We start from the raw sequence: 25,296 nt of genomic DNA on the forward strand, positions 1-25,296 counted from the left end.
GATGTTACAACTCGTTCTTGGTTCGGGATGCTGCGCCGTGAAGCATAGGAAAATAGCATGTAGGTATGTATATATTGCATGTGTCAATATCTCTCAGCATCTTACGCTCATGAGTTTCCTGCCAAATGAAGAATTTTCGCGCATAATATGCTCTTATTCGAACTCTTCACTCTACTCTGAGTGGCCGGGTGTACTTTAAAAGAATGAATGAAAAATTTCGTCGTATACTCGTTTCTGTTGTTTATGCTCTCCCATGGTGATCGAGCTGATGCTGCTGAGGGTGGTTGGTTGTGACTGTTTGTGACTTTGTTTTTGCTTTTCCCCTTGGTTAACAACATTGGCGAGCATGAATTTGTGATTCCAATGCTCGCACTTTGTGTAAGAGAGCGCTCTTTATTTTGCGTTGCATGTATCACCATCATCATCCCGTCGGAGTCGGTACGGCTGAGCGTGGCTGTGTGTGTCTTCTGCTGCTATAGGACAAGTATAGTAGCTACGTACGTACGGTGTTATGGGCCCGGCAGTTTGAAACAAAAATCAAAATCAAATATGGCGATGCCGAGTGCAGTCGGGTTCGGTTCCGTGTAGTTTTATCAAAGTGCGTACGATTCGGACGGAGTTTTGGTGTGAATTTTAAAGTGTTTTATTAAACTGAGCGTTGAAGGGATAATCAGTTTGACAATCAGTTGATGCATTTCGGGAACTGCATTGTTTTGTGGATTTAACCTGTTTTCTCCCTGTTGGAGTTGGCAATCAGCAGGGGTTGGAGGACCACTTCGGGATCAATCTCTAGTGTGTTTGTTGTTGGTGTTGCAATTACTGCCTATGATTTATATGAGAACATTTTTCCCATCGTTTTGTTGCACTTAGTGGAATGTGCTCTCACTGTCGGTCGGAGAAAATCTCCCTGCTCTTCTGGTAGCGGGCGTGACTGTGGAAAAACGTACCAGACAATAGGGAAGTGAAAATTTTCATCCAGTGATCCAGGAAGTGCTAGTGCTAGTAGAGTGTGATATTGCATAGGAATTAATGTGAGACGATTCATCGAAATTGTGTAATTCACTGAAATAACACTCGCACAATCCGTACGGATTAAATTGGATTATAACGTAAGTAAAACCTTGAAAGGAATCAAATTCTCATTAGAATTTCAATTCCTGCTGTTTCTGGGGACGGTATCAAATTGAAACATCATTCAATCTTGAAACCTGTTCCCAGAACAATCAAACCAATATTCCTAAAACCAGATCAGGTCTCTTTTTTCTGCGTGCACCTTTTCGTCGTCGTCGTCGTTTTTTGTGGTTTTTATGTCGTAGCACCAACGCAGCCATTGTGCGAACCTAAGGCGATGAATCTCCCGAAAAAAGCGAAACTTGATCATTCAGTTTTTGTACTTCTTTACCTTCGCCTTCATCCGGTTTTTTTTCATGCTAAAATAAGTCGTTTGACGTCAAATGTTTAAAGTCAAAAAGTCTTGACTAAACCGCAGAATCCTCCAGTCTTCCCGAAACAAACATCCGTTTTCGCTGCCATGTTTTCCTCCAGCGATCTCTAAGCCTTCGTGATGTACGACTTTGTTCCCAGCGCCCATCGGTCCTGGCTGTCTTCCGCTGCTGCTGCTGCTGCTTGCTGGTGGAGTAGGCCATGACCCCAAGCGTGTTGTGTAGCGGGGCCAAGCAGGCCAAGAAGAGAGCATAGAGAACTGCCTGCCTGAGAAGCGAAAATCGTGGTGAAATACTTGAGGCTTTAATTCTTCATCTCTTTCCCGATTCCGGTGCGACTAATGTGCGGATATTGTGTTGTGCTGGGCTGTGTGGTGGGAAGGGTGTCCTTTGAAGTAGGCTAGTGAAAGAAAAAAAATGGTATTTTCTTGGTTGTAACTATAGCGTTTTAGCGTACATCGATGGTAGCACGGAATTGGTGTGGAGGAGATAAGCCGCTTATGCGGGCATCCCATGGAACCGAATCGGGAATTGAATGTTTTGTGTTTCGTTTGTGGATGACGTGTTGGCTGTGCTACAAGTTTCTGAACAATTGGGAAAGAATTGCGTTAGTAGAACCCACACAGTTTATGTGACGCAAGCGAAGGCAGTCTAGAGGAACGCATTTAAATTATGTGTATCTGTTTTTGGGTAGTACTGTCCTTTTGAATTATATTGGGTTAGAGCCAAGTGTTCTTATTTCTGCTATAGAACTATAAAATCTAGAAATACGCAGTACCACTGAAATAACTGCGAGGAGACGTGATAACTCGTAGACATATATTATTTCGTGACTATCCTGTTACCACGGGCTGGATAGGCACAGGTTTCGCATTATTCTATTTGTCAAATGGTAAAAGAGCAGAACCGGCGATGCAGTGAGTCCATATTTTGGGTCATTTTTATATTTTATTATTGATTATTCTTAATTTGTTGTTATCAGTGTTTTGGGCACTTACTGTAGTGTCTTTTATACTTTTGTTGCCAAGTTTTTGAATCGCTTGGTGTATGGTACAGAAAAATCTCTATAGTACTCTCTTTAGCATGTATATTTTGCATTTATAGTGCAAACTAGCCATATTTTTTGTTAAAACTTAAAATTTTGTAAACTTCAAGAGAATTGTATGAATGTTAAAACAGTTATATGGGCGTAAAGATTACTACAACACAGTTTATAGAAGTTCTATGCATCTCAAAGAAGTTTTACGAACTTTATCTAAGCCCTAAGAACACAAAATAAATCTTTCAATTACCAGAACGATCCCGTCTATCATTAAAAAATACGAAGAATTTAGTTAAATATTTGTTCCTTCACCAACCGTTATATTTACTTCCGATGATTGAAAACATTTAAAACTACCGAAAATCTATGGCTAAATAACTAAATTTGAGGGGAATGCCATAGAAAATGCTTTATAAATCGATATCCTTTAGTGCTACAAGTTCAAGTTCTTCAACAAAATTCTTTATTACGGGCATTTCTCAAACTTAGTTGAAGACACCAACTTTATACCTTGTCAGTAGAAAAAGTTTTTTTTAATACGATCGTTGCAATCCATGCCTAATTTTAATTTTCATGAGATTGTAGGGAATATTCATACGAACAATTCCTCCAAAGACTCCCTGTGAATATATTCGATGGTTTGCCCTTTAGTTTATGGTTCACGTTTTTTGGCGTTTCCTACCACTGCACGTTGGTTTTTCGCCATGCGCAAAAAAGGTAAAGCCTACAGTAGTGCTTTCTTCTAGGATGTTTTATGAAGATCCAAGATCTACATTTTGATGATTTGAAGTGAGATATTTGCCACAATTCTTTTCAAACTAAAAAAAATAGGACGAAGTCCTCCGAAACTTGTTTTTGGGAAGATCTTTACTGCAGACCAAAAATCTCTATTTATAGTACACTCGCAGTTACTGACCGTTGTTAGTGAATGTTTTAAAAACTTTTTTTCAAAATAACTTTTTAAATATCGTACATAAAGCTTCACTGTGTTCCAGAGAGTTGTTCGTCTTGTCAAGATACATATATTTTCTAAAGAGATCATCGGCCTATCTCTTGCGGCTTAGAAGTTACCTGGTATTTTTTCGTAAAATTTGAAAAAGGGTTAAAAATAATGACTTTCAAACGGGCAAATACGTACAGCCGACTCTAGTTGCAATTAGAAATGCTGTATCAACACTATAAAACTCAAAAGAGATCACTTGTCTCTCGTGGTCTCCAGTAGAGTTATAGATGATTTGAAAATAACTATTGTTTTTTTTTCTAAATGTCCAATATCTTCAAAAATACTCGAGATATGAAAAATATGCGTTTATAAAAATAGCGTATTTTGACGATTGAAATAACTTTGTAGAACACATTAAACCCGTAGGAATGATAATTGAAAAGCTATAACTTCTTAAGCATTACAAGAAGAGATTTCACGTATTCTGAAAAAATATTCATGAATGCAATCTCCACAACTTTTCCAAAGGCTTCAGCTCAGTTATTTTACCAAAAAAAACGATTTAATCCACCTATCAGTGAGATGAGACATTTCTTACACATATCATCGTTGGATCATTCATTGGTGTGCAAAATTTATGCTAAGTAGGCACCCAACTAGAGACGGAATAAACACAGTATCATAGTTCACAATGAATAAATTGAATAATTTATAGAAAATAACACAAATCTAATTAAACAAAATTAAAACCACAAAAAAGTTACCAAATTCATAAAATGAGTAGAACGATTAACGTAAATCAAATTAATGAAATAGATAAATCAAATTAGACTAGCTCTTTAAAAGAAAAAAATTAGGCAATGATTAAAAATAGTTTTAAAATTAAATTAAGTTATTAAATTGACTCAAACCAACAAATTGAATGAAATAAATAGATAAGAATGGCTGAAAAAGAATTGAATAAAATGAATCAAATGAATCAAATAAATCAAATGAATCAAATGAAAGAAATGAATCAAATAAATCAAATGAATCTAATGAATCAAACAAATCAAATGAATCAAAGGTATCAAATGAATCAAGTGAATCAAATGAGCCAAATGAATCACATGAGTCAAATGAATCAAATGAATGAATCAAATGAATCAAATAAATTAAATGAATCAAATGAATGAATCAAATTAATCAAATTAATCAAATGAGCCAAATGAATCAAATTAATCAAATGAACCAAATAAATCAAATGAATCAAATGAATTATATGAATCAAATGAATCAAATGAATCAAATGAATCAAATGAATCAAATGCATCAAATGAATCAAATGAATCAAATGAATCAAATGAATCAAATGAATCAAATGAATCAAATGAATCAAATGAATCAAATGAATCAAATGAATCAAATGAATCAAATGAATCAAATGAATCAAATGAATCAAATGAATCAAATGAATCAAATGAATCACATGAATCAAATGAATCAAATGAATCAAATGAATCAAATGAATCAAATGAATCAAATGAATCAAATGAATCAAATGAATCAAATGAATCAAATGAATCAAATGAATCAAATGAATCAAATGAATCAAATGAATCAAATGAATCAAATGAATCAAATGAATCAAATGAATCAAATGAATCAAATGAATCAAATGAATCAAATGAATCAAATGAATCAAATGAATCAAATGAATCAAATGAATCAAATGAATCAAATGAATCAAATGAATCAAATGAATCAAATGAATCAAATGAATCAAATGAATCAAATGAATCAAATGAATCAAATGAATCAAATGAATCAAATGAATCAAATGAATCAAATGAATCAAATGAATCAAATGAATCAAATGAATCAAATGAATCAAATGAATCAAATGAATCAAATGAATCAAATGAATCAAATGAATCAAATGAATCAAATGAATCAAATGAATCAAATGAATCAAATGAATCAAATGAATCAAATGAATCAAATGAATCAAATGAATCAAATGAATCAAATGAATCAAATGAATCAAATGAATCAAATGAATCAAATGAATCAAATGAATCAAATGAATCAAATGAATCAAATGAATCAAATGAATCAAATGAATCAAATGAATCAAATGAATCAAATGAATCAAATGAATCAAATGAATCAAATGAATCAAATGAATCAAATGAATCAAATGAATCAAATGAATCAAATGAATCAAATGAATCAAATGAATCAAATGAATCAAATGAATCAAATGAATCAAATGAATCAAATGAATCAAATGAATCAAATGAATCAAATGAATCAAATGAATCAAATGAATCAAATGAATCAAATGAATCAAATGAATCAAATGAATCAAATGAAGCAAATGAAGCAAATGAAGCAAATGAAGCAAATGAAGCAAATGAAGCAAATGAAGCAAATGAAGCAAATGAAGCAAATGAAGCAAATGAAGCAAATGAAGCAAATGAAGCAAATGAAGCAAATGAAGCAAATGAATCAAATGAATCAAATGAATCAAATGAATCGAATGAATCAAATGAATCAAATGAATCAAATGAATCAAATAAATCAAATGAATCAAATGAATCAAATGAATCAAATGAATCAAATTAATCAAATTAATGAATCCAGAGAATACAATTAATCAAATGAATGAAATTGATGAAATAAATAAAATGAATGAAAAGAAATTGATAAAATGAAAAAAAGGAATTGATTAAAACGATTAAATAAAACAAACGAATCAAATAAACAAAACAAATAGAATTGCTAAAATGAATAAAACGACGAAAAAAATGGGTGGAACAAAATGAATTGATTAAAATGAAAAATTAATCGAGGTTAAAAAGTTATAAATTAATAGAAAAAAAGCAAATTGTGTCAAATACATAATTTGGATGAAATGGATAAAACTGAAAAAGGTACATTATTTAAATAAATAAACTGAATATCATGTATGAACTGGAAAAACGAATAGAATGCATAGAATGAAAACAATGACTAAAATAAGTTAAAAGAATGAATTGAATAAAATGCACGAAAATATTAAATTTGTCAAATATTCAAAATAAATAAAATAAACAAGACGAATGAAATCCATGAAATGAAGAAACTGAAAGCTATTGAAATTAAAAACCATTTATGAATAAAGCAAATGAATACATTGGATTGTACGAATTTGAGAACCATTGTATCAGAAGGTTATGAATTGTGTAAACAATGGCTGATTAATATACAATGGACTTTCTAGGGTTTCCATTCTATTTTATATTTGACAGCGTCGCTTAAGATTATCTGGTGTTTCTACTTTATTTGATTGACCTTGATTAGTCATCAAGTTGTCTTGTTGGTCACATATTCCAGAGAAAAAGATTTTTGCACAGAATACGTAAATACGCGCAATTCGAAATAGTAAAGTAAAACAAGGTGCTTTCAAGTCCTTTAAACAGAGAGCGACAGAGGAATTCTCGTTCAGGAAATATGGATAAATGAGTCCTATACAAACCAATACTATGAAGAAGAAATGGTTCAAACTATCAGGATAAGTATTTAAATTCCTGGAGAAGCAAGTGGTCATTGTGCATGGCAAAAATGTAGTCAGATGAACAATCTGTCCAATGCATGAGGTATGATTGTAATCCTCGCTAATTTACTTGTACAATACGGAGAACTCAATCATCAAACGCCTCTCCACTAGTTGTGACTGGGACAACGATAAGTTAGACGAAACATTGTACTTGCATCCGGAGAGTGGGGTCTTTGGGAGACTTCTTTTCCTCCTTCGTGGATATTTTTGGGAATTGATCCGTTATTCTTCATAACAGTCCATACCAATATAATGAATATGTATTTTCAATAATATCATTACAAAAATGGGTGTTCTTACTTTTCACATGACATGTTTGAGCATATTGCAATCAAAATTCAAAAGAGGTACGAACAGTTGAAATAATGCACGTGGAATGTCTCTTTTCAAATTTTTCAGACATTTATATATCCCAGCTAAAGCTTAAGCTAAATATGTTTCTGAGATTGCCATGAATTTTCTTAATCATAGTGTATATAAAAGCTCTGAATAGAACTGAATTAAATTGGAGTTGATGTAGTTTTCGATTTTTGGTCGCTTGCCTACCCATTGTTTAACGTTTCGGAGGGATACTCCTTTCATCTTGAGGGTGTGAAAATTTGAAAATAGTTGTAGTTTTCTCATATCATACGTTTTGCAAATTTTCTCTGGACTACAAATATTTTATTTACCAAGTAGTATGTAATATTAAACTTGTTGTGTGAGTGGCTCTCTTCTACCCTAAAATGCAAGAAACAATTTACAAAGTAACGACAGACAAAAATTGATTTGTCTACTCAAACCTCAACAATTATATCGCACACATGATTAACAAATGTTTCAGATGAGCAGAAGATATTATCACAGAACTTAGAAATGGACAGCGAAACAGAAAGAAAGATGTAAGTTGTAACACAGTTGGCATGAACACGAAAGAAGAAAGAGACGGAGAGAGTGAGAGAAAGTGTGAGAGAGAGAGAGAGTAAGAGGGGGGGTTGCGTGTGAGAAATAGCAAATGATGGTTAGTTTCGTGACCTTTTCTTTATAGGCATATTTTGCGATATATTTATTTCCTAACACCCTTGTTATAAATAACACAACTAGTATTTTTTGCGCCATGACCAGTATAACCTAAATCTTGTAAAAGAAGCCAAATTTTCGCTAGAATTTTGGGATTCAAAAATACAGCTGTTCTCGGTGATGCTTCAAGTATATTTATATGAGTGGTCTGATCTGTGAATTAATATACCCTCCAACATCTTCCTCAAGGTTGAATGCAACGCCTAATCCAAGGGATAAATTCATCCACTCTAGAAAAAAAAAATTGTCATGAAGTGAATTTACACATTATTTTGTCTTTGAAAAAAACTTGCATATTGATTTTTGAGGACTAGTTTATATATTATTGAGATAATTCAAATATTTTCAGAATCGAATTTCTTGAATCACGTAGACATGTTTCTATACCCCGATATTCAAAATCGGTTTAGTTTAGCCCCTAAAACACCAGTAAAGTAGTACTCTGTATGTAACGGTCTCATTTTTAGTTAGTGAAAATTGGTAAGCGAGGAAGAAAAATACAAAATGTTTAATATCTCCGCCGCTCGTGAACGGATTTTGTTAATCTATAGCTTGTTAGAAAGCTATTTTTATAAGCTTTCTATTTCTATATAGTTTGTGCAACATAGTTCGAAGTTTGAAAGCTATTTGATTAAAACCTGTTTTGTTTTGACAAAATCACCCATATCTCAGAAAGTAAACAACGTATCGAAAAACAAAAATAATAGCGTCCAATCATACCGTTTGAATCTTTCACTAGTTCCATTAAAATTGATTCAGCCATTGCTGAGATAATATGAGATTAATGTACATACATACATACACACATATACACATACATACAGACGTTGTCCCAATTTGTCGAGCTGAGTCGATTGGTATATGAGACTCGGCGCTCCGGGCCTCGGAAAAAGTTTTCATAGTTTGAGCGAATCCTATACATTTCTTTTGTAAGAAATTTAAAAAATATTTGAAAAATCTCACTTATAGGATGATTAATCACGAAAATCATAGAGCACTGTACAAAGTTAGCGCTAACAGATAAAAAAAACTTGGACAACGTATTACAAACTCCACGGAAGTTCTACTAACTTCAGTAATAGAAAGAGAGATAGAGTGAGCATACGAAGCTCAAGAAAGCTTAGAGAAATCCTATTAAACTCTGAAAATTTATACGAAACTCATGAAACTGCTGCTTATCTCAGTGCAGTCTCCGTTCACGGGATTTTTTTTACGAATTTAAGGGAAGCCACACGAACTTCCCTCTCGCAGGTTGATGGGATTGACGGTATTGTAAACATCATCAAGCCACAATATATTCAATAGAGTTATCTAAATATAAGGACCTTCGCTCTTTTTAGTTTTTATTTGCACCAAGTTCTACTACTAGAGGTTAATTAGTTCTCATGTTAATATTCCACCAAACATTATGACTACTGAGGATTTGATTTATATAAGAAGCCCGCTTCAAGATGTTGATTACAATACGCCTCGATAGTGGTGTGTCGGGGAGGCCGGGAGGGCTGATATGAGCCTTTTGTCTGTTCTATACCTTTCCTCTATTCACCAGCTCATAACCAACAATCAACCAGTAACAAATAGATAATTGAGAAAGGATGTGCTATGTGTGGTGATTGGCTATTCAAGTATTAGTAGTGTTTGAAGTACTAATGTATGTCTCATGTGATGATCATAACTTCAGCTGTATCTTGTACCTATCTAATCTATTACGTCTCTCATATATTGTCTTTTATTTCTTCTTTTCGAGTCCTATACTGCCATTCTACACCCGCCTTCAGCTGGGTCAACAAAGATGGTGATAGTGAACGTCTTAACACTCACACATTCTCAAACGCGGTCTCAGCGGGAACCTACAAAAATGCCATCGTGCACGCGATTACGAATCGGTCATGTCCGAAAGTCTATCCTTGATCCTAGAAGCCTAGGTCCATGCCTTCAGCTGGACCATTTAAGAAAATACGCCCATACCTATTAGACAACATGTCTCATGGCGACATGACCGGGAACCCTATCGATATAAACGATCCCACTCTCTGCCAGAATTCAAACCGCGCACTGAAAATTTAATATCAGACTCACGGTTCGCGCGACCATTCAAGAACACACGTTACAAAATCACGTCAGCGCACAAACGTTAGAGCCCCTCGCGATTTTCCAAGCAACATACGAACTCGCAAACATGATTACACCCCGGTGATAAGGTGAAAATCTCAGCACTCATAAACTTACCAACACGATCTCAAGTGTCAACCTACAAACTCCCGCGCCATCATGAATCGGGATCGTCCGGAAGTATCTATCCTCGGTACAAACAATCTAGGTCCTTGTTAATTATTAAAAAAATAATAAAATTGAAAAATAACTACCATATCCACTAGACAAAACGTTCCATGGCGACATGACCGGAAACTCTAGTGATATGGGGTAACTCTCTCCCTGTCAGAATGTGATCCGTACACCGAAAACTAAAGATCAGAATGACGGTCCGCGAATATATAAATCGCCGCAGGGTTTCAAAATCGAATTTATAATGCGAAGTCACATACACGCGACAAACACGTCAACATACGAACGCTTAAGCCCTTCGCGATCATCTACGCACACCTATGCCCGCGATCGCGTAAACTTGATAACACTGCGGCAATTGTGTGAACGTTTTAGTACTTACGAAGTTACAAACGCGATCTCAAACGCCAACCCGCAAATGCGCGATCATGAATCGGTCACGTCCGGAAATCTTTAACCTTCATTCTAGCAATTTAGGTCTATACATTCAGTTGGACCAATCAAAAAAAAAAAAATAAAGCTCATATCCACTAGACCACGCGTTCTACGACGACATGATTGGGAACTCTAATGATATGGAAGAACCCACTTCCTTCTGGAATCTGAACCGTACACAAAAAATTAAGTATCAGATTCACGGTCCGCGCGCGATCATTCTAGAACACACGCGAATATGCGAAAGGCACACGGTTATGAAATAGAATTTATGCACGCGAAGTTACACGTTAGCACACGCGACATACAAACGCACACGCGATCGAGCACATTAACGTACAAATGTTCGAGCCCTTCGCGATGATACACGCGATTCCCTACGCCCGCACATGCCTGAACCGTACAATGAATATCACATTCAGAATCACGCCCCGCTACAATTGGCCTATTGCAGTGTTTTATTGGGCGACATTGCCTGTCTCGTCTGCAAATTGTAGTATGTGATTCTGACGGGGAGCCCTTCCGAGAACCTAGCTCTACAGCTCCAGTAGGACAACTCTCGAAAAAAAAAAAAAAAAAAAAAGAATTTAAGGGAAGCCACACGAACTTTCGAGAGAATATACAAACCTTAAGGAACTATATGAAATTGATGTTTTTTGTCATTTTCTACCATTCTGAATATCGCCAATATGTGAATTTACCTTTTTAAACTTTGTAGAAAAATAAGGACAAAATCTAATATTTTGAAATATAACGTCTTGATTCGATAGTACGTACGCTGAACGTAGCGCAGGTGTATGTATTATCGAGGTGTATTTGTATCAAAATTCATTCTGCAGGATTATTCGAATCAAATAATTCGTATCAAAATGCATTCTACAGGATTACTCGAATTTGTCAGATCTCGATTTTGGTAGCTTTTGCAGTAGAATAATTCTATCGTTTTGTTCCAGGGGTTCTTTTGCAAAGTTTTCTGCTGGACGAGCTTCCCAATTTGAATACGAATAACTGCCATTGAGCTGGACGAAATAGATCATAATTTGTGTAATTTGATCGGAAATAAGCACTACGATTTTGTACCTAATTCTTGTTTTATTTCGATTGTAGAGGTTTTAACCATAAGGTCATTCACCTCATCTGGTTAGAAAAATCTCTTATAAAAATTTCTAACCCCATGTGCGGAGTCGGGACTCGAACCCAGGTGCGCTGCATACAAGATAATCACCAATACGCTACGCCCACCCCCGTATCTAATTCTGTAACATGTACCACTACTATGAATAACAAAAGATTTTGTGAAAGCAGTTCTTCTCTGTTCCATGATTTGTCCTTACTATTCGTCCGTAGAGCGAGCAAATTATTGTATTGTTAGTACCGCCCCATTCGATGACTATAAACGGTGGTTGGTGTAAAACGAAATATTTTTTTTTGAAAGTTATTTATTTCGCAATCTAAGAGCGCCATTCCGTTTCAAAAGTTGGAATTTTAAAAAAAAATTGCCTATACTTTGAAGGAAAACATTGCTCAAAGCCTTTACATTACAAAACTCATCCCAATGCGGAGAAGTGGTTTTTGTTAAAATTTGGGTTATGTTTAAAATCTAAATTATGTTCCTGTATACAGGTTCGTCAAGTCCGCACAATTCCATCTCTGGGGTTCATGATACACGCTATGCTTAAAATACACTATTTGCGTGCTAGAATGATACCAAAATATACCAGTACTGCACAATATATTACAGAAAGCCCTGCGCGAAAGTTGCTAAAAAGTCGTCTGCTCCAAAAAAGATCTACAATTTGGAGAAAAATCTTATTATTTTAGATGAATTTATTGATATTCAATTGAGCATTATTTTTTTCTTTTTCTTCTTATTTTTTGAATTAACTTGATTAATAAAAACTAATCAAGTGTATCACCAAATTAAGCATCTGTTAAAAGTTGACTAACTGTTCTATAAGCTTTTTTCTTCCATATCCTTATGGCCTGCTACATAGTTTATGAACGATTTAATACTCTGTGCAACATGGATTGGCAAAGCTGTATTATCGTGTAACATGAGGCCAATCTACGTCGCCATTCACCTCTGATACAGAACTCCTATCCCTTACCTCCCCGCGGTGCCAACCGGGGTACAGACCTCCTTTTGTCCTTTTTGCTTACACTCGGGACTGGGTCGGGTTCTATCCCTAACCGTTGTCAATTTGTTCACTTGAACAGGTTGACGGATTGGAGCCTGTCTCAATTTCGTTTCGAGCGGGAGTGGCATTAGTGAAGATCGTCTGGGATCTGTGGTCGTATGCTGACAAGGAAGGGGGATAATCGACGCGCGCGTGAAACTGTTAGTGTATCCGTCTTGCAGAGTGAATCTTTCGGTACAGTTGATGGTTATTTTGGGCAGCTCAAAATTATTTCTTGGTTTTCTGCTGTAAGTTCGGTTTTTATACAACCTACGATTAATATTTTTTCTCAATAAATAGTTGTTTGGAAATCAGCTCCAATAAGACTACAATCTGACTAGTATCGATGACCAAAATTCGCGGCGCGTGTTTTTATGAATATAATTTCGAGTTCCGTTATTGCTAACAAGCCCGTGCATCAAGTTAACGATCCTTTGTATTTCCCGTCAATGTTCGATATTATTGTTCGTATACGTGTATTTCACAAACAATCCGATTTGGAAAATATGAAACACTTTCCTTGATTTATAACATCTCGAGCTATCATAACTCTGTCTGTACACGTGAAAACTTCAACCCAATCAATATATCGTAGAAAAGGAATAGCGATTCTTTTGAATGCTTTCGCAATTAATGGTGATCTGGCCCATCACGCAGATAAGATTAGCTTTACTAGGCAATACTCCCACGGTCGGCTGTGTGGAGTTCAAATTGCTTTTGTTTAGAAAACAGGATACTCTCGGTAGCCGGCTACCCAGAGTTTAAAAAGAACCAAAAACTAAATAAGATCTTTTCCTTTTCGAGTGATGGTGTACTCGAAAACCAACTAAACTACTACCTAATAAACCATGCTTTGCAGGTCGCATCGCTTGCTTGGAGCGAATCCTAGACCTTATACCCTTTAAAAACGACCAACTCCGCGACGCCTATGGAAGAGCCTGATGAGTTGTCTACCTTCCGTTAAGTAGGTGGAACTTCCGTTCTACAGGACCAGGATAACGCCTGATCGACGCTAGCTCAAAAAATGAAAATATTATTTGTGTTTCCGAGCAATGCGTTTTCTGTATGATGTCCCGCAAGAAAAGGAGCTCATTATAAGCTGATGAGAACTAGTAAAATCGAAACATTTGGTCTGGCATAACAAGCCAATGCAAGAGGTACTATGCTATTTTTTCTCCGTAGTGGAGAAAATTTTGATAAAAAACTTTTTTTTTCTCCACTAAGTAGAAAATTGTTTAAATTCACATTTGCGCGTTACGGGTACAAAACCTCTAACTAAATTAGTAGAATTAATTAGTCTCATCAGAATCCGACACCTACTTAGTGACAGGACTAAGACCTTAGTGGAGAAAAAAAAATGTTTTTTTACCAAAAATTTTTTCACTAAGGAGAAAAGTAGGCTTAGCTTGCTAAGCCAAACCAGATGTTCCGATTTTACTAGTTTTGAACTTAAAATGAGCTCATTTTCTTGCGGGACATCACGCAGGGCTAGCGGTTTGTTCGGAAACGCATCATGTTTTCGTTTTTTGGAGCTAGCGTCAACCCGGCGCTAGTTTAGTTCTGTCACTAATTTAGTGTCGGATTCTGATGAAACGCAAATTTATAAAATAATTTAGTGACAATGAACTGACTTACTGACTGTCCCACCAACCGCTGTCGATGCCCTCTCAATATTGAACCGGACGAAGACACACAGGCAGAATAAAAATATTCCCATTACTTTCTATTTCTGAGATTTACATTAATAATACCGGACAATACTAGCAAACGTTTGGCGAAAGCTTTCGCTCAGAACTTATACTGCACTGTTTTACGAGACCGAATTTTATATATTAAAGGATCAGCATTGTTTTTCTAAGGAAGTTCAACAGCAGCCAACTTGGCTCAATTCACTTCCGAATATTGAAGATGGATGGCAGGTACATACTATATACACGGATCTCGATGCCACGACCTTGTAGATTACACTTCGACTAGTAATGATTGAGAGACTGAGGCTAACGTCTGACTCTACCATACCCGAAGGAAGCAAACTCGGATCTCTGCTATTCTCCCTCTTCTTCAATGATGTTTCCTATATCATCGCACCGGGATGCTTACTTATATAAGCTGATGATCTGACACTGGTACTGTTTCTTATTGTATGATCTATAGCAGGTTGTATTCACTTCAGCGACCTCTAAATACTTGCTGTGATTGGTTTAGGGGAGTGTCCCTGGTTGTGCGCAGGGTTTCGTTTTCTGTTCGTAAAATTATATACTAATATTAATTATATACTAATTATGAAATTATATAATTATATATTATTATTGTATCTATTTGAAACAAAACAGGATTGAGCAATTTTTTGAAGTGATGTTCTTCGGCCACATTTTTTTTTGTTCCTGTTTGTGGGCCACCTATTTTATTAAAAATTCAAAGTAAAATCAAATTGCAGACTACTGCTCAACCAACCAAGAACTATTACTCAATCAGCTATTCTTGAAATCATGGAATCCGAGTGAATTCATCGGAGATAACAATATTCCACTAGTTTCAATATTTATAAACCCTGAACCCACTGCCCGAATCTCGAAAACCTACCGCAAAAAGTCGATGACCTCGCTTTGGCGGCCGTCCGCTCGAATCAATCACCTCAGCTTTCCTTTTCCTCTAATTACAAGTTACCACGATACCTTTTATAATATATCAGCAGTTGCTTCCCTCCTAACCCAAGACCCTCCCTCCGTCTCTCCATCCTTTCCTCGTCCAAGCACATACTGCAAGCCAAGTGCACTTTGCAAAACACCAATCAAAGGAACTGTCATCCAGCCATTTCTTCTCGGTCGCGCACACCATCTTTTTCCGTTGGTTTCTCAGCCGGCAATTTTCCTGTAATTAAATTTATCGATTTTGTTCCTCCCCTCGCACGGCACTCGACTTGTTAAAGTCACAAAGTAACCCCGGGTGGAGAACGCGTATTTCCGTGCATATATGTGTTCCGTGCTTAGCGGCGAATCGGACACGGTTCAATAGGGGAGTAGGGCTGACTTAATTTTCACAATTTCTAATAGTCCTAATAGCAAACGCAAGGCAAGCTCTTCGGTAAGGCCCGGGTGGCGTTCGAGGCACCGTAAACAAATAAATATCGCCCAACTAATGTGATTCTTAAGTTATACTCGTAACATTCCGCCAAGACGGAACCATTTCGGTTTGATTCTTCGATGGAAATGAGAGGTTCTCCGAGGCAAGTGAACGAGGAATGCGAAACAAATCAATTCGGTGGCCTGTCTCTCTACGCGCGCAATGAAAGGAATATTCATGAGGGGAAAGGAATAAATTGTACCCCTTTCCTGTGCGATTGGGGACAACGGTTTTTAATTTGGGTAATTTCTGCCCGGTTAGCCGGTTCGAAGGGCTATTTTGGGATATTCAATTACCCGCTTTCACAAAAGTGACCCATTTCCCATCAGAGTGATGATGCGCTCGGGTCGATGTTTACAAAACACTATCGAAATGCCAAATGGAGGAAATTGGCTCAACAGTGTTTACTATATATGTGAGGAGGGAAAAAAATCGTTGCTTCTTAGGCCTACACGAGTGTGAGGTTGCATCATCGCTCGCCGGGACGACGACGACGACGGTCGGTTCTAGTTGAATACCATTATTTATTCGGTGTCAGATATCCCACGCCACGCCATTAGCAGCAGCAGCAGCAAAGGGTCGTTTGCTGGTGAACGGGACCGGCCGGTCGGTCGGTCGGTTCTGAATGCGTTTGCGGAGGAAGTAATTGCTTTCAGCTACGGAGATGCTGCTCCGTCGATGATTTACATCCGCTCGATCTTGTTCGAGTAATCGTTGTGCCGTACTGTGAGGTCTATTTAACATTTGATCGCAATTGGAGTATTCGGTTGGTGCTCTCTTTTGGGAGTTGGCGTTCTGTGGGATTCGTGTTGTATTTTTTGTCACATTGCGGGTTTGAAGGAAGAGACGAATTCGTTCAAATTGAGGGAGGAAGTTACTAATTGGATTATAGTGGAACGGAGTTGATACACGATCTGGAGAGTTAGTTTTAGTTATGTAATTGTGACCAATAAGTTTAACTCTGATTCATCGATCCGAAATAGTTATAATTGCAAATTAAACAAATGCAAATGGTTGGTTCAATAGGTGACATGTTGAAAGTTTAAATTATGTGGGATTTCGTTTCTCGCTCATTCGCAGTACTTTTGAAATATTATCCCGTTTAAGCTTCTGATATTTGGTTGAATGTCGTTTGGTCAAACGTTGTAGGTCAAGTTGTAGGCCATAACGTTGTGCGACCGAATAGCTGTTTTGTCGGATAGGTCATTTGCCTAAACTTATTTAAAAAGGGAAGATATAGTATTCCTATTTGATTTTATTTGAATTTTATTATTACGGTCCCAGGGTTGCGCGTTGACGATTCTTATATAAAATTTGAACCTTTTTTACTTTTTTTTTGACAAATGTGGAAACTGCTGAATCTTGTCCAATGTTTTTGGCTTGATTCGTCAACTGACGTTAAGATATGAATAGGTGAGTGCTCAAAAAAACCTTTTTCTGTGTATCACTATGAATATCTTTCTAACGAGCTATAGATTGTTAAATTCGGAATATTACTAGAAAAGTTCTGAAAATGTTTTGGCCAGGTCTATCGATACCTAATTTGCATCCTCCATGTTCTTGTGTAATACATTGTTATGTACTTTGCCATTTTGCATGGTTGTGCATTTCGGATTTACAAGGTACTCCAATAGCCGGTTTCAGGATAAACTATGGCGTTTGTGTTTGGACTTCGTCTCATCAGAATCCGACACTAACTTAGTGACAGGAGTAATCTAGGGCCGGTTTGACGCAAGCTCCAAAAATGAAAACGCATCTTGTGTTTCTAAGCACTAATTTAAAATGTATAAAAAAATACAAATTCATAAAATTTGCACAAATTTCAAAATTCTTATTTATAAAATTTCGAAATTTTGAAAACATGTAATTTATAATTTATAGCTGATATGTTATGGTATTGGTATGGAAAAGTCTGCTTTGGATTGGTTTGCCGGAGATGAGTTGGCAATCGGCTGACATGCTTTTTCCTCCCACGCAAAGTTTGGAATCTGTCTATCATGGGTGCATAACGTGGTTTGTTTAATAATAGTTCCGTGAATTATATGTTTTATAGTCAAATAGGATTCTCACCATAAGAACATCATTAGGAAAACTCGCGAAAAAGTTTCTCCAAGTATCTGATGTGAAGGATTCAACTTCTCCATATTGCGGCATGAATTAGATCAGAAGGGTCCTCGGTGGTAGGTCACATCTATGCTGTCATTTTTCATATACACGGAAATCTTAATTCCAACACTGTCACTTCCAACCACTTGTTTTAGGTTATTCTGCAAAATGAATCTATCTACTTTACCTAACATGTTGAATGATATCAGTACTGCATTGCGCAGGTGAAATTAGTTCTACTTCCTTTCTAAATCCAAAAATATCCTACACCGTATTGCGCCGCCATGCCGCCACCGATTTTAGCAAAACGGCGTCACGCGGATACGCCGCCGGTCAAAATCACACGAACACCGACGATAACGATATATTGCATCGGCGTACACCTCTAAATTTTATAGATTTATAAATTTTGTGAATTTCATAAATTTTGTAAATTATTTAAATTTTATAAATTTCATAAATTATATTTTTTTTAGAAATATTGCAAATTTTACTCATTTTAAAAGTTTTACGCATTTTATGAATTTTATAAATTTCATTCATTTTACAAATGTTTCAAATTTTATGAATTCTGCATGTTTTATAAATCTTAAGATTTGTCTAAACCTCATAATTGCATGAATTTTATAAAATTGATAAATTCTATTAGCTTATTTTTTTTTAAATTTGATGATTGTTTATAAATTTTATATATTTTCTAAACATTCTAAATTTGATTTGAATTTTAGAATTTCTTTAAATATTGAATTTTATATATTTTTTTAAAAATTTCATTTATTAATTTTTTTTTGTAAATTTATTTGATTCTATTGAGTAGATTTTATAAAATTTATCATTTTACAAATTTTTGGTGTTTGGGAATTTTATAAATTTTATTACTCAATAAATTTCATTTTTTCAAAATTTTTGTAACTAAATTTTTTAAATTTAATTAATTTTAAAAATTTTGAAAATTTTATGAATTCTAAGACTAAATTTTATAAATTTAATGATTTTATAAATTTATCACATTTGAGAAGATTTCCATAAAAACTTTTAAATAGGGCTAATAAGATTTGTAATCAAACTTTTGTTTTGCTTATTTCTCTTAATTTATTATAATTTCACCACAGAAAATGAATTTCATGACTTTTACAAAATTGATAAATTCAATGAATTTATTTTATATTTCAAATTTAATAATTTTTTATAAATTTAATGATTTTTATGAACTTTCTAAAATTTGCATTTGCGCAAATTTTAGAATGTTATAGATTCAAATTTGATAGATTTTACAAATTTCAAATATTTATTATTTTAAAAATTTAAGGATTTCGGAATTTTATTAGCTAATAAATTTCATAATTTTTGAAAATCTATAGGAATAAATTTTACAAATCATAAATTTTGTATATGTTTCTAACGATATTCAATTAGCAAGAGACTTAAAGTGAAGTATATTTTTCAATATTAAGAGCCATAGGGGAGAGCAAGGAGTTGAAGGAAGAATGTTTAGAAAAACGTGGAAAAGGGTCGAATGCGAATCACCTGAGTCTGCCGCATGTCCGGACGAGCGTAAAGTAACTTTGTACTTCATGCTATCGGAACCCTCGATTCCTCAGAAAATCGCAAGACTGTCGTGCATCTTCGTCGAACCGCTATTCTAAATGATCAATTTTGAGAGCTGAATTTAATTCTTTGTTTTTTGGGGAAAGAAGATACAACATGTTTCATTTTTTTTCCTTTGTCAAACAAAAATTATTATAATGTTAAAACCGTGAATAAAGCAACAAATAAAAGTGAAAAAACAAAAGAAAAAGTGTTTTGGAAAGCTTGAGGCTCCAATTTTATGGAATGATTTTTGTTTGGGTGAAAACACATATTTTCAAGACCACCACCTTTATGCGAAATCAGCGACGGGGCTATTCGGACCCCCTATTCCATCAACCACCGTTCAGCGGCTTGCGGCTGCGCACACCATTGCACACGCCACAGCAAAGAAAATGCATGATGTGCCAATCAACAGCTGTGACTAACCAGATGATGTTTTTGAGGTACATTTTATTTTTTTACTTCTTAAGGAGTTTCTGTAAAAAAAAATTCATAGGTAAAAATGATTCCATTATAAAAAAAATTTGTCTGAATTGCCCTGTAGGAAGGTTCGAATTACTCCTACATTGTAAAAGGGTGGAAAAACAAAGAGTTTTGCAAATCGTCGCCTAGCGCTGCCAAGGAGTTGTGTGAATGAACCTTTTATGGCACCAAAATGTAGCAGAGGTTTCAAACTAACAATAACCTTTGACCGGTAATTTTTTTGTCACTTATGTCCACCTAAAAAGGCGATTTGCTTAGGTAGGTCCGAATAACCCTCTATATTTTATGAGTTTGACAAATTTTATAGTTATACAAATTTTATAAATTTTAAAAATTTCATGAATTTCGTAATTTTTAAAAATTTCATAAATTTTATAAACTCCATAAATTTTATAAATTTTATCATTTTAAAAATTTCATAAATTTAATCAATTTTATAAGTTATTTTTTTAATGTCTTGGATTTTATAAATTATATATTTTATTTTTAAGTTAAAAATTTTATAAATTTGATTCATTTTATTGTTTTTAATTTGATGAATTTTAGTAATCTTATATTATTCTGCGTGTTTTGTAAATTTGATAATTGTTAAAATTTTATTAATTTTGTGAATTTAAATATTTTATAAATTTGATAAATTCTACATATTTTAATTTTTTGTTCAAATTTGAATTTTCAAAATTTTGAATTTTTTTTAAATTTAGATTTTTTTTTTGAATTTTTTTCACATATGTCCACCTAAAAAGGCGATTTGCTTAGGTAGGCCCGAATAGCCCCCTATATTTTATGAGTTTTAGAAATTTTATAGTTATACAAATTTTACATGCATTTCGTAATTTTTAAAAATTTCATAAATTTTATAAACTCCATGAATTTTATAAATTTTATAAATTTCATAAATTTTATTATTTTAAAAATTTTATAAATTTTGTTCATTTTACTATTGTTTTTAATTTTATGAATTTTAGTTATAATTTTAATATAAAAATTATTCTGCGTGTTTTGTAAATTTGATAATTTTTAACAATTTTATAATTTTGTAAATTTTAATATTTTATAAATTTGATAAATTCTACATATTTTAATATTTTTTGTTCAAATTAGATAAATTTTATAAATTTTCAAAATATTGAATTTTTTTAAAATTTAGATTTTTTTTGAATTTTTTTCACATATGTCCACCTAAAAAGGCGATTTGCTTAGGTAGGCCCGAATAGCCCCCTATATTTTATGAGTTTTAGAAATTTTATAGTTATACAAATTTTACATGCATTTCGTAATTTTTAAAAATTTCATAAATTTTATAAACTCCATGAATTTTATAAATTTTATAAATTTCATAAATTTTATTATTTTAAAAATTTTATAAATTTTGTTCATTTTACTATTGTTTTTAATTTTATGAATTTTAGTTATAATTTTAATATAAAAATTATTCTGCGTGTTTTGTAAATTTGATAATTTTTAACAATTTTATAATTTTGTAAATTTTAATATTTTATAAATTTGATAAATTCTACATATTTTAATATTTTTTGTTCAAATTAGATAAATTTTATAAATTTTCAAAATATTGAATTTTTTTAAAATTTAGATTTTTTTTGAATTTTTTTCACATATGTCCACCTAAAAAGGCGATTTGCTTAGGTAGGCCCGAATAGCCCCCTATATTTTATGAGTTTTAGAAATTTTATAGTTATACAAATTTTACATGCATTTCGTAATTTTTAAAAATTTCATAAATTTTATAAACTCCATGAATTTTATAAATTTTATAAATTTCATAAATTTTATTATTTTAAAAATTTTATAAATTTTGTTCATTTTACTATTGTTTTTAATTTTATGAATTTTAGTTATAATTTTAATATAAAAATTATTCTGCGTGTTTTGTAAATTTGATAATTTTTAACAATTTAATAATTTTGTAAATTTTAATATTTTATAAATTTGATAAATTCTACATATTTTAATATTTTTTGTTCAAATTAGATAAATTTTATAAATTTTCAAAATATTGAATTTTTTTAAAATTTAGATTTTTTTTGAATTTTTTTCACATATGTCCACCTAAAAAGGCGATTTGCTTAGGTAGGTCCGAATAGCCCCCTATATTTTATAAGTTTTAGAAATTTTATAGTAATACAAATTTTATAAATTTTAACAATTTCATGCATTTCGTAATTTTTAAAAATTTCATAAATTTTATAAACTCCATAAATTTTATAAATTTCATAAATTTTATTGTTTTAAAATTTTTATAAATTTAATTAATTTTATAGGTAATTTTTTTAAATTTCTTGCATTTTATAAATTATATATTTTATTTTTAAATCAAAAATTTTATAAATTTTGTTCATTTTATTATTGTCTTTAATTTTATGAATCTTAATAATTTTATATTAGTCTGCGTGTTTTGTAAATTTTATAATTTTTAACAATTTTATTAATTTTGTGAATTTTTTTTCTGCATATTGTAGTTTTTTTGTCCAAATTTGATTAATTTTTTGAATTTTCAAAATTTTGATTTTTTTTAAATTTATATTTTTTTGAATTGGGACTTCATTTTTTTTAATCTTCTATATTTTAGTTTTACATAAATTTCATAAATCTTCGATAAATTTTATAAATTTTCGTAATTTCGTGAATTTTATAAATTTTGTTAATTTTATAAATTTGATGATTTTTTTCAATTTCACATATTTTAGAAATTTAATGAATTTTAGAAATTTCCTAGATTTAATGAATTTCATAAATTTGTTAGATTTTGTGAATTTTTAGATGAATTTTATAAATGTCATTAATTTTATAATTTTAGTTTTATGAGTCAAATTTCACGAATGAAATTTGCAAATATTATAATTTTTTTGGATTTCGTTGCTTTTATAAATTTTATTAATTTTGTAAATTTTCTAGAAAATTAAGTGATTAGGTAAGCCTATCGGATTACAAACTATGTAAGCTTTAGATAGTTAGATAGGGCTTGAGGGACACCTTGCGTGACTCACAACTTTCTTTTAGATAAACCTCTAACCCCAGTAGGGATCGAACCCAAGTAAGGTGCGTCCAAAGCAATCGATTTACCACTTTCGGTAGGTGCCTCGTTATAGATTTTAACAGGCGTTTTGTGCATTCTTTTATTGCGTTCGGTTCGAAAAGATGTAGTTATTGAACCAAGTTGATTTCAATGTCTGACATCTTGATTATGCGAATCTCTAAATATGAGATAACACTCATTCCAAAGCCAATGATGAGCATAATAGATATTACGTTGAGTGTATTTTGCCGTACTTCTTGATTTGCTTGTTGTTTAACTTTATCTACACTAAGGTTTTAAATTAAAGACAAACGTATTACATTTTATTCCAGCACCACAATAATGTTCTACTTTTGTTCGAAATATTTTTATTGTGATTGCTTCATAGCTCAAAAAATTCCGAGAAAAGGGATGATGTCGCTCCGTTCACCACCAATGAAGCTAATAAATATGATTTTCTATTTGTTTTACGATCGATACCCCCAAAATCACCTAGCACAATGTGCTCGTGCGTAAAGACGGTTTTGGATCCGGCAAAGATCTCCCGCAAAGGGCTTATGTTAATTTGCGATCTTGTACCTTTGGCTGCAATTGATGCTAAATATGATCGTTTACAGTATCTTCACTGACTGAAGCAAGTCCGTTTTTAAAACATACTTCAGCAGATCCTAGCAGATGAACTTCGGATCGGTGATGACACCGTCGATCTCAACTGTGCATGTGAGCATGCATACACCTTACACACCTATACAACGCAATCCTTCAGAAAACGCATGGAGAAAGCAATATCTTTTTCTTGCTTTAAGCTAAAATACCCATCTCTTAGAAATTTTCGATCATGGCCGAACATCATTACGTCAGGGCTTTTGAAATCATTAAAAGTTTTAGAAATTACGGGGAAAATACTCTCTAGAAAAGTCATTTTTGCACTACTTGGGGCTTTGAGAGTGCGAATCAGACATTAGGCATAAAATTTGAAGGAATCAGATTATTGAGCGCTCAATGTTTAAGTTTTTAAGAGAAGAATCTGTGTTCAGTACTCGGCGGCGACACAGCAGAAAATGGAGAATGACAGAGACGCATGATAGCTGTACCAAATGTACAAATCTACTGCACCGGAAGACTGATAAAACACCGCTGGATATGTAGCGCGAATGCCGAAAGAGAAACCAACTTCCTATAAACTTCAAGCAGTGCTTACGAATTTCAGAAATTTAGGACGATTCTAGAACATTAAAGATTCTAGAACATTAAAGAGATCCTACGAAGTTCAAGATAAACTATACAAATCCTAATAAATCTGTTGAACTGTTAACCCATTCATGCCCATGTTGTTTGTGGACAACAACGTTTTTAAACAACTATAGCTTTTGATTGAGGCAAGATTTGCTCATAAAAACAAGTAAGGCTAATAAATGTGACTACTGGCTTTCATTTGAGTAGTAACAGTTACAAGGATAAGCTCTAGAACTGAAGTTATTGCAATTAGTCTGATTGAACTCCGATGGAGCAGTGCTGCCAGGGACCGTTTCCGTTGACGACGGAAAACGAATTTCTCATATAACTTCGTTATGTTGCAATATTATTGAAAACTGATAAAACTTATCAATTTAGACTATTTTTGGCTACGTTTTCCACGCAGTTGGACTATTGTAAATATTCTAGGAGAATTGTAGTCAGCATTGGAAGTTAAAAATTGAGCAGCTTCTAGCACTGCAATGAAAGCACCCACCTTTATGAAAAAAGGTTTTTCGAGTTTCTTGACCCCAACGTTTTAAAGGAAACATAGTTTTGAAACCCTACATGCACTAGACAAAAGTTGGGCATGAAAGGGTTAAAGGAAATTCTACTAAATTCTTTAAAATTATCAGAAACTGATCGAAATCGTTTTATCGTATTTGAAAGATTTTCCACGATCTTCAAAAAAATTCTATGTCAAGGAACTGTTCGAGACCGCGGAATCTTTTTACACGTTATTTTCAAGCATTCTTGA

General features: G+C 33.4%; 1 protein-coding gene across 3 annotated transcripts in view; it reads left to right on the forward strand.

Annotated features, from left to right (window-relative positions):
• Positions 1-25,296, forward strand: part of LOC131690264 (SLIT-ROBO Rho GTPase-activating protein 1-like) — a 417,012-nt gene that overhangs the window by 140,427 nt on the left and 251,289 nt on the right. Inside the window, exon 1 of one of the 3 annotated variants that reach the window (XM_058975898.1) lies at positions 460-1,109. The exons of the other annotated variants lie outside the window; for them this stretch is intronic. The gene's annotated coding sequence lies outside the window, so the exon portion shown is untranslated. Of the gene's footprint in view, positions 1-459; positions 1,110-25,296 lie in introns of those variants that run through there. 3 annotated transcript variants of the gene reach the window in all.

The sequence above is a fragment of the Topomyia yanbarensis genome, chromosome 3 (genome assembly GCF_030247195.1).
Source record: "Topomyia yanbarensis strain Yona2022 chromosome 3, ASM3024719v1, whole genome shotgun sequence".
Classification (NCBI taxonomy): Eukaryota; Metazoa; Arthropoda; class Insecta; order Diptera; family Culicidae; genus Topomyia; species Topomyia yanbarensis.